Source organism: Struthio camelus, chromosome 5 (genome assembly GCF_040807025.1).
Source record: "Struthio camelus isolate bStrCam1 chromosome 5, bStrCam1.hap1, whole genome shotgun sequence".
NCBI classification, from domain to species: domain Eukaryota; kingdom Metazoa; phylum Chordata; class Aves; order Struthioniformes; family Struthionidae; genus Struthio; species Struthio camelus.
In genome coordinates this window covers 64940760-64952995 of record NC_090946.1, presented here as the reverse complement: position 1 = coordinate 64952995, position 12236 = coordinate 64940760, and the positions used below count along the sequence as shown (strand labels likewise).

The 12236-nt window shown below is 43.9% G+C and overlaps 1 long non-coding RNA gene across 1 annotated transcript in view; it reads right to left on the bottom strand.

Annotated features, from left to right (window-relative positions):
• Nucleotides 1–11603, bottom strand: part of LOC104153785 (uncharacterized) — a 105330-nt gene extending 93727 nt beyond the window's left edge. The window contains exon 1 of the long non-coding RNA XR_696333.2: nt 11516–11603. This is a non-coding gene — a long non-coding RNA (uncharacterized lncRNA). The remainder of the gene's footprint in view (nt 1–11515) is intronic.
• Between the last annotated feature and the right edge of the window lie 633 nt (nt 11604–12236).

Below are 12236 nucleotides of genomic sequence, written 5' to 3'. Positions count from 1 at the left end.
CATAAAAAAATTTCAGGACAACAACTAGGAAATAAATGGGAGTTACTTCCAATTCTGTTTTAGAAAGCACTAAAAATATGAAAATAACCTAATCCTTAGGTTAAAGCCATATTAGGAGACTGGGGGGATATATAATTGCTCTGCTGTCTGGATTATCTGATGGAGTAACACTCAAAAGTATTGCTTGCCAACTGCACTCCTAAACCTGGTTTATTGCATCCTCAACAAAGGAGATTATGTTTTTGCGGTGTCCTTATCCACATGTCCAATCAACAGGACTTCATTACCTTCCCTGGTGACCTTCACATTGCTATTCCAAATTAAACAGCCTGGCGTTGGTCCCCAGCTCCACCTGAGATATCTGGCTGCGGTGTGAGTGCTGCAACCTGCGGCAGAGCTCTGTGGTGGTGTCAGGGTCAGTTATCTCAGAGGAGACAGGAAAACCCTTGGCGGAGGAGACCTTCTCCTTGACCCTGCCGTGTGTCATCAGGGAGGCTCAGCTGCTTTGAGCGCTTCATGCTGAGCATAATTCTTCCTATAGAGGGGACGTGCGTGCCTTGCTGGGTTCGAGAGAAGGGAAAACCAGAGAGCAGATTTTTCCCAGTACTGCTCTAACGAAGCAGGGTGTGAGACACGAACTGAGACGGGTCTGCTCTGGCCTCAGTCAGCTGCAGATCTGGGGTTTGACGTTCTAGTCCTAGTCAGAGTGAGGGTCATAGCACAGATTTAGGTTCAGTTTGAATGAATTTGAAAACTTATGATTTGATCAAATAAAATTCTGCTCACAAATGCCAATTATTTCACAAGATTATTTTACCTGGGAAAAATTCCATAAATATGTAAGGAGAAAATATTTCTGAGATAACCTTTGTCATAAAACATTCTTTTTTATGAGCTAAACTTTTTACTCTAGCCAGACCAGACTGAAAATCCACACATGCATGAATGTAATATATCTATACACTACTCCGTATATGTATGTGTGTATATATATATGCACACACTATATATACACTGCATACTACATACAATGTTTTATCTAACCTTAAAGGTGGTCTTCCAGTTTTAGAGGCCACATTATCCCCAGTTATAGCTACCTATCTCTCCTTGCTCTCATTTGGCATTTCAACGTCTGTCCGGTCAGACAGACTTCTACCTTCGGTACGTTAATTCACCTCCTTTTGGTAGGCAGTAGCTTTCCCAAGGCAAACCTCAGTTCCCAAGCAGAGACCCTGCCTGCTCAATTGAGTCCTGACAAAATGACAGACTAAAAATGTTCTCTATTTTACAACATATTATCATGCATTTTCTTAATATTTATTAGAGATAATTGAACTGAAATTATTTCATATTATATTAAAGATATTACAGTTACTTATAACTATCTCATTACAGAAATCCCTAGATATTTTAAAACACTAACTGTATTTTCCCAGCTGTATAGAGAATATAATACAGCTGTGTAAAGCTCCTATGATTGTTAAGTACATTCAGTTATATCTGCTAGTTTTACCCCTCCCCATACTCTCCATTTGTCTCAACGTTTGCTAAATATTTTAAGCTTATTAAGCGAGGTCAGGCATGCCTTACAAATAAGCACTTTGGGGAAAAATATGGCTATTTTATCCACCTCAGTATATGGGCATGAATGTACCACTAATCTGTGTACAGCTGTGGGATATCATCCCTTTTCCTCTTACACTCCCCTCCAGAAAACAAGCTTTGGTAAATGGGGCCTGTGAACGCGGGGGTTTCTATAGGGAGCCCACGGGACAACAGAGACGTTCTCCAGCAGGTTGGGGGCTTCCGTCGCCTCCTCCGAGCACGCATAATGCAGCCTTTACCGGTGAGGCAGCTCAATGGAGGGCAAACGGATGGAGAGTGAAGATGGTGTTGGGAGAAAGTGCAAGAACCTCCTTCTGCTTCTGTTTCTTTCGAAGGCTTGTGCATAGTAATTCTCTCCATTGTGATATATGTAGTGTATATATTCATGACATGCTCACTGAAGAAATCCTGGCTGCGGTCAGCAGAGGGGCCTGGGGAAGCGTCTTTATTCCAGGAAGCCCTTGGTGTTCAGACAGTATGGCATCCATGAGTGGGAGCAAAACACCAACTCTTATGCTAATAAAGATTACAGTGAAGAATGGAGGAGCTGAAAGCCCAGCTGCTCACCCACTGACAGCGATTCGGAGGATTTTCCCTCACAACACTGGAGTATTTCGGTATAGCTAAGTTCATCAGAACTTTCTCTATGAACCATTTCAGAGGTTTCACAATTGGGCTGGAAAAATGTACATGGGGATGAAACCTTCATATTGGGCCTCAAAGCAAATATAAAGAAGGAGGCCCTTAGTTCTCTGTGAAAGATGTGGAAGTGAAACCAGTAAAACACTATAAATATAATCGTAAAAACCTATATAGCTAGAGACTGAGCTGGCGTACATTCAAAGACCAGCACAGAAGTCATTTAGATTAAGTTAATTTGCCCCAGCTGATAACGCGGTTTTTGGAATTTAACATATATCTGTTTTCTAGCACTTTTAAGCCATTTTATAGTGATCTGCAGAAAAAGAATTATGCTCTGTTAAATTCTGTGGGATGACTCAAGAAGACTACAGGGAGGTGATCAGTTCCCATTCATTTCCAGAGGACGTTTTCCCCCCAGAAATTGAAGTGGCAATCAGCAGCAGTGCTAGTTCCTCCCTCCTTTCACCTTTCAGTCTTCTCCACAAGCTCTCCAAAAGCTGTGGGATTTTAAATACTGCTATTGCTACAAGTGGAAAAATAGAAGACATTGCTGAAGTGTCACTTTACAGACCGCTCATCAACCCTCAGTGTATTTTTGGTGTGTTTAAAAAAAAAATTCTATTTTCTCCTGACCTTTTGTTTTCATAACACTTTATAACAAGATACATTCCAAGTTCTTGTACCAAGAATTCCTTGAAAACTATAACAGGTACCCTCCCATTTGTAAAAATATTTGGAGAGTTTGGGTGTCTAGAAGCAGGATAAAGTGTCTTTTACCTGTGTGTCCTCACCAGGTTCACCGTGAATTCATAGTGATGAAGCATCTTTACTGCCCGAGGACTCAGTAACGGCCCTGCGTAGAGCAGGCTCATAGCCTTTGTCTTTGAAGACAAGGACCCAAAAGCTGGTTTCACTGTGGAGAAACCAAAGATCACAGAGAAGTCGTCGAGATATCTATTTACTCACACAAGCGGACCCCTCAGAGGATGAGTGGTGACTGGGGGAAGCTGCCAGCACCGTACAAGCTACGTACCATGAGCATTAAACCTGTCTTAAACAGAGGACATTAATACCAAGCACCTCATTTAAATGGCATTTCATTTGGGACAAAAGCCAGGAAATATAAATGTTGGTTTGGTCTGCTCTTCGCTCACATGACTGTGCCTTTTGTTTTTACTCATGATGAGCAGTAAGGATAGAAAATCAGCCCCAGTTCTGAATTTCCTGCCTTTTGTCAGTTTATGTCACACCCATAACATTATTCAAACGGGGCGGGGGGGGGGGGGGTTGTGTGTTACAGATAAATGTCGACAAAGCCCTGTCTAATGCCTTTTAGGTTGCTAGGAAACACAGCTCTGTAGCCACCACAGAGATATCTCCGGCTAGGGGCTCAGATAAGCTCTGACTTGTTTTGATTAGGTGAGCTTTATTACAGAAAAGACAGCAGCATGCTTGACATCATGAAAATATGACCTGCTACAAAAACAATGGTGCAAAGATCATTCACTGCTCACAGGTGCATTCATGGGAGGACTCTAAGAATACCTTTCTAGCCCACCAAATCACTTCCACCCAGAAAAATCCACGCCTGCTAATTAACGCTCCTCACGGTCCCCTAGGACTTGGATCCGTTGCTGCCAACACCTGTATATTATATGGTACAGTGGTGAAAAGTCATTATGAGCCTGGCTTTAATGTCATGTTGCAGGAGTACTGTGGTATTTGTAGCCTAGTGGTCAGAATAGATAACTAAGAATAAAATCACCTAGGTTCTTCTCTCTGCTCTGCAATTTCGTGATTGTGTACAGGCAGCAGATGTGAACGAGTCATACCTATGTCAGGCAACGATTTATGGAGGGGGGCAGCAGCGTGAGCCTCTCTGCTGTTGTTCATGGTGTCCTGGGGCTTGCTCACGGGCACTGTGCCTCTTCTCCTCCCTTCAGATTGAGACCATCTCTGCCTGTCTGTGGCTATGCCAATGTCCTGCCCATGCCTATGACATGTCTCACAGGTGTGTGGTGAAATGGCGGAAACGCCACGTCCTGCTGAGATAACCTATTCCAGCCCCTTACCAACAGAAAGTTTTTCTTGATGTCTAACCATGATCTGCCCCACTGCCATTCAAGCACATTATTCTCGTCCTCCCCACAGTGCCTACAGCCAACAGATCACTCCTTCCTCTCTGCAACAACCTGTTGTATATTTGAAGACTTTCCTCCAAGATCCTTCCTCCCTCAGTCAGCTTTTCTCTAAACAAAACAACTTAAACTTTTCTGGTGTTTCCTCGTAGGCCATATTTTCCTGAACCTCTAACTCCATGTCCTTCTGCCTGTGAAGGCAGGGTGGTTATTCTGCAGGCTATAGATAAAAACATCAATAGCTAGGTAAAGGCACGCTGCACCTGTGAACCACGCAATTTCTGTCCCTGTTGCTGGCTATAGCTTGGGATCACATAATGTACACTTCAGCCAGGAAGGGATCAGGCAAACATGTCTGATGATGTACTGGGCTGCCATGGGCTAGTTGTGTCCCAGCCAGAGTGACTGAAATGATACAAAAGAGGCCCTGGGATCATGCTAGGATGTTAGCACACTCAGGACTTACAGTTTCATCTAAGTTTACCTTTACATGTTTACATTTAAATAAAGTACATGACTTTATGCAATGACCTTGTGTGGCACCTGTAAATCATACCAGTTAGAAGAGACAATCCAGCTGAATTGTTCATGGGTTTTTAAAAGACTCTTCTCAAATTTACACCTAATTAAATGAAAATTTACATTGGGCAGGCAGTATTATCAGCGCATAGTCGTAGCATTGTTAAAGCGTTTTTAATCATGAGCCTATCTATCTCAGGTAAAATTATTACAGGAGTTAAAACGTGGTCTAAAGGGTAAATACAACTGGTCTTTTTCCAGCTAATTGGGAAAGCATGTTTTGGAATAACGAGTTCTGTGCCAAGAACTCTACAGATGAAGTGTTTCAGTTGGGAGTTTTGGTACAAACAGGTACTTTCCAAAGCATTCAGTATATAGGTTAATATTAACATTAGGCATTGCACATTTAACTCAACCGTTTGGGAAGCAGTGACCTGATATGCTTCCCTGCATCCATGATTAAACCTTGGATTTGTGAGCTATAGTCACACATACCCTTATGTACTGGGATCCTGTTAGAGGATAAAAAGACATATTTATACTGTCTTTGCAGCTGGCACCTGGAGCAAATCCTGGTGTCCTGGCTGACTTGTATGATTTGGCCTGTGTCCCTTGGAGACAGATGAGCTGTGACCACGCTATAATGCTCTTGTAACAGACCTGGCATCCTACAAGTTCCCACTGCTGTTGCACTTGGAGGTAAGTGCCTGAGGCCTCCCTGGCAGCAGGGTCATCACTACCATGCACTAACCCCATGCACAACGGAGGACCATACCAGTGTCCTTCTGACAAAGTGACCAAGCCCTATAAACATGCACAGATACCGTTGCATTTGTTGCAAAAGCACAGTACCTGCTACAACTGCTTCTGTTGCTGTTGCTTCTTCAGCATATGATGTCAGAGTCTCACCACAGAAAATGCCTCATCCATCAGGGTGTAGGCAAGCCCAGCTCAAACCAGGGCTAAGGATGGCTACACACAGATGCCCGTTAGAGCCAAATTTGGCCAGGTGCTGTTTGTGCACTACTGTTGCCCCAATTATGTGCCTAGCTCTTTGCTGCCAGCAAGCCAAGCTGTGACATAGCACGTTCCACGTCTTGGGACCCGGATGCAGCTGTTGGCAACCAATGATGGAAGGCTGCTGGTGAAAGAGGCTGCTCTTCCCTCTGTGTGCACATGTGTGTGAGTAGTACCCAAGGTGTGCAGTGAGATGAGCTTTTTCCGTCCCTTTCCTCGAGCTGCCCATCTCCTGCCTGCTGAGGAATGCCCACCATCACGGAGGGTATCTTTCCTAAACATAGTCATATGTAAATGTAACTTCCTTCTCTCAGCTCTCAAGTAAACGTAACTTAAGCAAGATAGCTGCCAGAGCTAGGGTCAATGCCAGAGGCACAACTTCATGTTAAGGGTCCCTCCACTTGTCCTGAACGTGGCAATGAGGTTGGAAGGGGTGAATGAGTCCCCCAGTCTCACCTCCCCCAGGTACCTTATCACGGCCCTAGGCCTCCCAGAGGCAGCGTAATGTTCCAGTCCCAGGAGATGGTGAAGCACAAAGAGCACTGTTATGGTATCTCAGCCCCAAACTGGTACAACTCAAGATAATAGGGGCATGTATGTCAACATACACCAGCATGATGGTTGGCATCACTGCTCTTTACTTGAGCAGCCTTTGTTTTGGTGAACCTCAAGTCAAATCACTCAGTGCTGCAGGCAAAACCCACAGCACCTAGCTGACCTAACACCTCCTCCTTGTTGCTGCCTACCATCCTACCTGCAGCACAATCCTTGTCCTTGACCAGTTCAAAGCATATGGAAATCCTGGAAGTCCGGAATTTCTTTCTGCACCTGACAAACGTTTGTCTTTTTTTAATTAGAAGGTCCACAAGAAAAGCACAAATGGTCAAACAATGAAAGGAATGTTTCAGAGCTCCCCAGACTTGTATTTTTGTAGCATGCCTTCAAGGAGACTTGTGAGCACAGCTGAGTGAGATTTGTACCCATGTAGCACTGTGCGTGGTTACAAAGCCTCGGAGCACTGAAAAAACATCTTGGGTGGAAGGAGTGGATGTGCCCAGGTCTGTGTAGGCAGGGTCTGTAGTGTGCAGATCCTTGAGAGAACAGCCCTGCCAAATATCCCCAGGTTTCTTAGCAGAGGTAGCTATTTAACTTGCTGCAGATGGGAGCTAAGAAGTGCAGTGACATAGTTGTAGCATAGATGATTGCTGTTAGTCAGTTGACTAACAACACCTTGTCCGGGTTTAAACTCCACTGGTTTGCTTATCTTGTCACTGGAAAACTGGGACCCTGGACTGATTCGATGCAACGGAAATATGTTACTGACCTGTGCATCATCTGTGTAATGATGACATTTCAGTCCACTGCCTCATAGGCTGTTGTTCCACAAGCTGGTGAGTTATCTTAACTATGCGTTGTTGCCAAGGGTTGCGTATTGCAACCCAGCTACTCCTCAAATTTCTTTCCTCTTTGCATTCCTGTTCCTGACCATTCACTATTCCCCCGCCCCACCTTTCTTGTACTGGTCTGGACATTTATCGGTCCCACTCATGAGCTCATACAACTCCTTAAGCCAGGAGAAAACTATCCATTTTATTTTTTCTGGGTTAGGTTTCTTCTGGATTAGCAAATAGCTGTGTCACAGATGGGTCTGACAAGTGCCAGATCAGACACAAGGTAAGTGGCAGGTGTACACAGCTGGGAACGCGAGAAGTAGGAGGAGAATGGGACCTCTGCCCCCAGTGGCAGTGAGCGATTAGGTCAGCTCTCACCATCTTGTAGGGCTGCATCTCTCTGCAGTTTGGCCACACGCTGAGCATATGTAGTGACAAGAAATAATCCAGGTGACATTTAGCAATTACCCCTCCCAAATTCTGGCATCTAACAGAAAAGAGTAAGACTGCTCACTCTTCACCCTTTTTAATAGCAAAGCCCATGCTGAAGACAACAAAACCTTAAGATCAATAATACAATGAGCTCTGCCACAGCTAAAAGGACCAACATGGACTGGCTTTCTCTGCTGTTTGGCGTATCTCATCCACCAAAACAATATACTCTCCCTATATTCCCTGGGACTCACAGAAATGCAGAAAATTGGGGCTGCTCCCAAATGGCTATTTGCCAGTCATCTCTCCTGAAGAGCTCAGGCGGGAAAGGTCCGTTGTCAGAAAGACTAACATGTTAAGAGGTGATTTATCTGGCCCATTGATCTGGCTCTTCCTTCCCTAATGCGGTATCACAAACACAGCTCAATAACAGGCCAGATACCTTCCACGGGCCTAAAAGACAATATCCGACACAGAGTAAATGGCTGAAGTTCAGCTAGAGTCAGTGAAGAGTTTCCCCAATTAAGAAATGGAGTTTTCCTCAGGGATACAAGTCAGCCCCATTCAAATCTGTGAAAGCATATCTAATTTACATCCTTCCTGTGTGCCTGTTATTGCTTCTGCCATGAGCTTGAACTTTTTAATGAGATTAATGATCCACGGGTCACAGTGATCAGTGATTGATGAGGTTCTCACCAAAATCAATTTACTGTTTCTTTCTACCAAGGGTTGCTGCCACTTCAGTGCATTCCAGACTGGGTCACAGTTAAGACTACATAGTTTGATCTGGCTTTCCCTGACCAGGCACTTAAACTCAGGGCCAACACTTCGCTGAATAGGATTTTCTGATAACCTCAGGGGAGTCTAGTGGTAGCAGCACATTAACCCACTGATGCTATTCTGCAGGATTGGGTAACAGGGTATGCAAACGACTTAAATTAGGTCTTGTTTTCAAAGGGTATCATAAGATGTCCCTTGAGCTTTATGTGCTTTTGGACATGATTCGATGCATTAATATTTAATTTATGGCGGGTGTGGTTCACCTTGCTTTGAGATAAAGAGCTTACAGTGTGACACAGATCCTGTGTCTCTCTTCTTGTCCTTCTAGTAAGAAATATAAGATCCAGTTTCTCTCTCCTCTTCTTTCCCCCAGTGCTTTCCTCCCACAATGTTTTAAAAATTTGACAGCAATTTGAAAAAAGTTGTTGTGCTCCCATTAGGGTGCTGTTCTCGCTCAGCGACTCCCAGATCACATTTGTTGCCTTGATATGTCAGTGCTGTTACGATCTAAACAGTGAGGTTTTTCTTCTGCTTTTCTTTACCCTCATATTGCCCTGGAACAGCTACTTCTTCACCTGACCATAAGAACAACTCAGAGGAGACCTGTGCCAGAGCCTTGGGCCAAGGCTTGTGCTGATCCCATTGCCTGCTGGGAAAGGATTTCGGCGTATTAGTCAGTCCAGTGTGAACGTTTGCTCTGTGCAGACCCACAGTGCAGTTCGTAGCTTTGCAGCTCAGCGAACTGTTGATTTATGGAGCTCCAAGTGACCTGGGACATAACCACTGCCAGCATTCAAGATCATAGATTTTAAAGGTCAGCAGGGACCACTAGCCTTCATTATACCAGAAGCCAAATAATTTAATCTAGTAAATCCTGCCTCAAATCCATATCTTGTGGTTGAGCTTGAGCATATATTTTCAGAAGCTATTCCAAACTCCATTTAGAGAGTTCATTTTAATGAGGTATCCCACTGAGGTCTCTGTGTCCCTGTAACCCTCCTCGCGTACGACACTGTGTGATGTGCTCACATCTCCATTCCTACCGTAGAGCTTTGCTTAAAACATTGGCAATTTTGGTTAGACCAGAATTATTATTTACTGACTGCTGACAGTGTGTTCTGCCTTGCTTAAGTCACAGTTTTATGATGTAAATTAGACAGATAATGCTATTCATAAACAATACTGCATGATCAGATGGCAGACTAAGCTTAGTGAGATAGAGATTTCCTTTTTAATTTAAACTGCAACACTTCTGTGTGGAGGATTAACACTGAAAGGGTCACTAGAGGAAGTGAATTAAAGTAGGATTTGAATGATGAGAAAGTGGCCATTTTTGAGCAATTTCAGAACATAACAACAGTGTCACTTCCCAAAGTCTTCCTTGCACTATATTATCTTTAATTAACCCTTAAAGCTCCCTAAAGGTAGCAAAATATCATCCTCACTTTATTGATAAGAAAACAGATGTGCAGGGTTAGAAGAGAAATAACATTGCATTTTTGCTTCTCTATTGCAGTGTTCATCTTGAGAGGAAGATTTTGTTTTCGAAAGTGCTTGGTACCCCGAGCTCCCACCAATTTCTATTGGAATGGAGGGATCTTCAGCAGCTCCGGAAATCAAGCTGCAGTAGCTCTTTTCAGGTGTTTGTTTCCCCCAGACAACGTTCACAGTTGACAATTAAGTCGCAGTATGAACACTGAACTTTAATTCCCACGACACTCAGGCCTCCTGCCTGGCTTGTCCCAGAAGACTGTCAATAACCAGTGCATCCACGGATGTCACACTTGCACTGAACCACCCTGGCTTTTTGCTAAAAGGAAACCTACAATATTTTCTTACCTGCAGACTCTCCCAAACTACAAGTTTGAGGATCGTATTAACGCAAGCCCACCTTTCCCTAGGCCCCAAAACGAATAGCTCTCTATTAGACTATAAGTGCTGCTCATCTGACGTCTGTTCATAAAGCTGAGTACAAGTGGATGGTTAACTCCAAACTGAGAACTTGCACATTAATCCTTTTGCTAAATACTCTGCAATTAGACATAAGCTGAGTAAGGCAAAGACTGCAGCGCTGTATCACTGATAAACACATAGGGAGAAGAAATCTGAGCCATCCTTGCTCCATCCAAAAAAAAAAAAAAAAAGTCAGCTGAGATGTTTCCCCCTATATTCCTCAGGTATGCAAGAAATCCTGAATCAGCTGCTCATAAAAAATAAAATTATTATAATTACATTTCTACAGGCATATTCATAGCAGTAGATTAGAAGAGCCTAACAATTCTTAAGCAAACACCAGCTATCTTCCAGAAGAACTGTCTGTTGAAAACAACAGATCCAGCGTGGTTACAGATGTTACAAAACAGACCAGCTATTTGGTATTAAACCTCAAAAAATGATTTGGATAATCAAATATTTCTGTACTGGCACAAAAATAAACAAACAAACAAAAAACCCTAAGCATAACCCCACAGATGGGATTGTTGGGGGGAAAAAAATGAACTGAATTCATCACCTACAGTTTACTATAAGAAAATGACTTCATCCTGCTCAAGCTTTTATATCAGGCAACCCATAGGAAAACCAGAAAGTCCTTAATTCTCAGGCCATAAGCTCTTTGAAAGGGGAGATGAATTTACTCTGAATACTTCAATAACAAACAGCATAATGCCATCCTCATCCTTACAGAGGGCCTCTTAACAGAGGTGAGGTAAGTCTACAACAACAATAATAAATAAAATTACGCTTACCCCATCGAGTACCTCAAAGAAAATAAATTTCTAGTTTTATAGAATAACCCTGAATAAAAACACATTAAGCAGCATAGACCACAGAGCAAAGCCAGGTATCCAGACACTTAGAAGCTGCAAAGAGAGCCCAAAATGTGTGTATTTTGCCCCCAGCCCTCTTCAAATCCCACATTAGAGAAATCCATGAGACTGCAGCCCCAGGCAGGCTGAGGGAGGACCCGAGCCTCCACCTGTGGTTACCTACCCCCATCACTCTATGCCAGTAAACTCTGCAATGCAGCAGCGAGCGCTCTGCACTTTGGTGCGTGTTTGCTTGTCTCTCGCTGTCTGTGCCAGGGAACGTGTGCAGGCAGCAGGGAGCTTTAATAAAGCAAGCGCTGCAGCAGACTGCAGAGCAGCCTGATTAACAGCTCCAGCATTGCCGAGGAGCGTGCAGGAGCGCTCTGCCTCCCATCCTCCACGCAGCCCTCAGACCTGATGGATCAAAGCTCTGACCAGCATCAGGTGGTTAAAACACAGTTCATTAACTCGGGTTGCTTTCTGCCTGCTCGCCACAGCAAGGCTGCAGGAGTTGCTTATGATGATCACATACTAAATGTGTTTACTGGAGTTCAAAACAGCTTGTCTCCCTCATGCCAAGACCGCCCTTTAAAATGATTTTAATTAAGCAAGCAGCTTTAATACAGCAGGCAAATGGCGTGTAATCAGTGATTATAGCAGCAGGAAAGGACATGATTTCGCAGAGGTTCGGAGAGAAGGGGACAAAAGCAAGACCTTGCCTTCCCCATGCAGCTTTGCTGGGGCTCTGATCTGTGCCACTCCTCTCTCCCTCTTTTCACAGGTCACATCAGCAGCCTCACACCTTGCACAGAGGTCTCGAGAGAGGGATCTAAGTCAGGGAAAAAGCAGTTTTCCTTCCCCTTCTGTAATAAAACGGTTAGGCAAGGTGGCGCGTTTACCAGGGC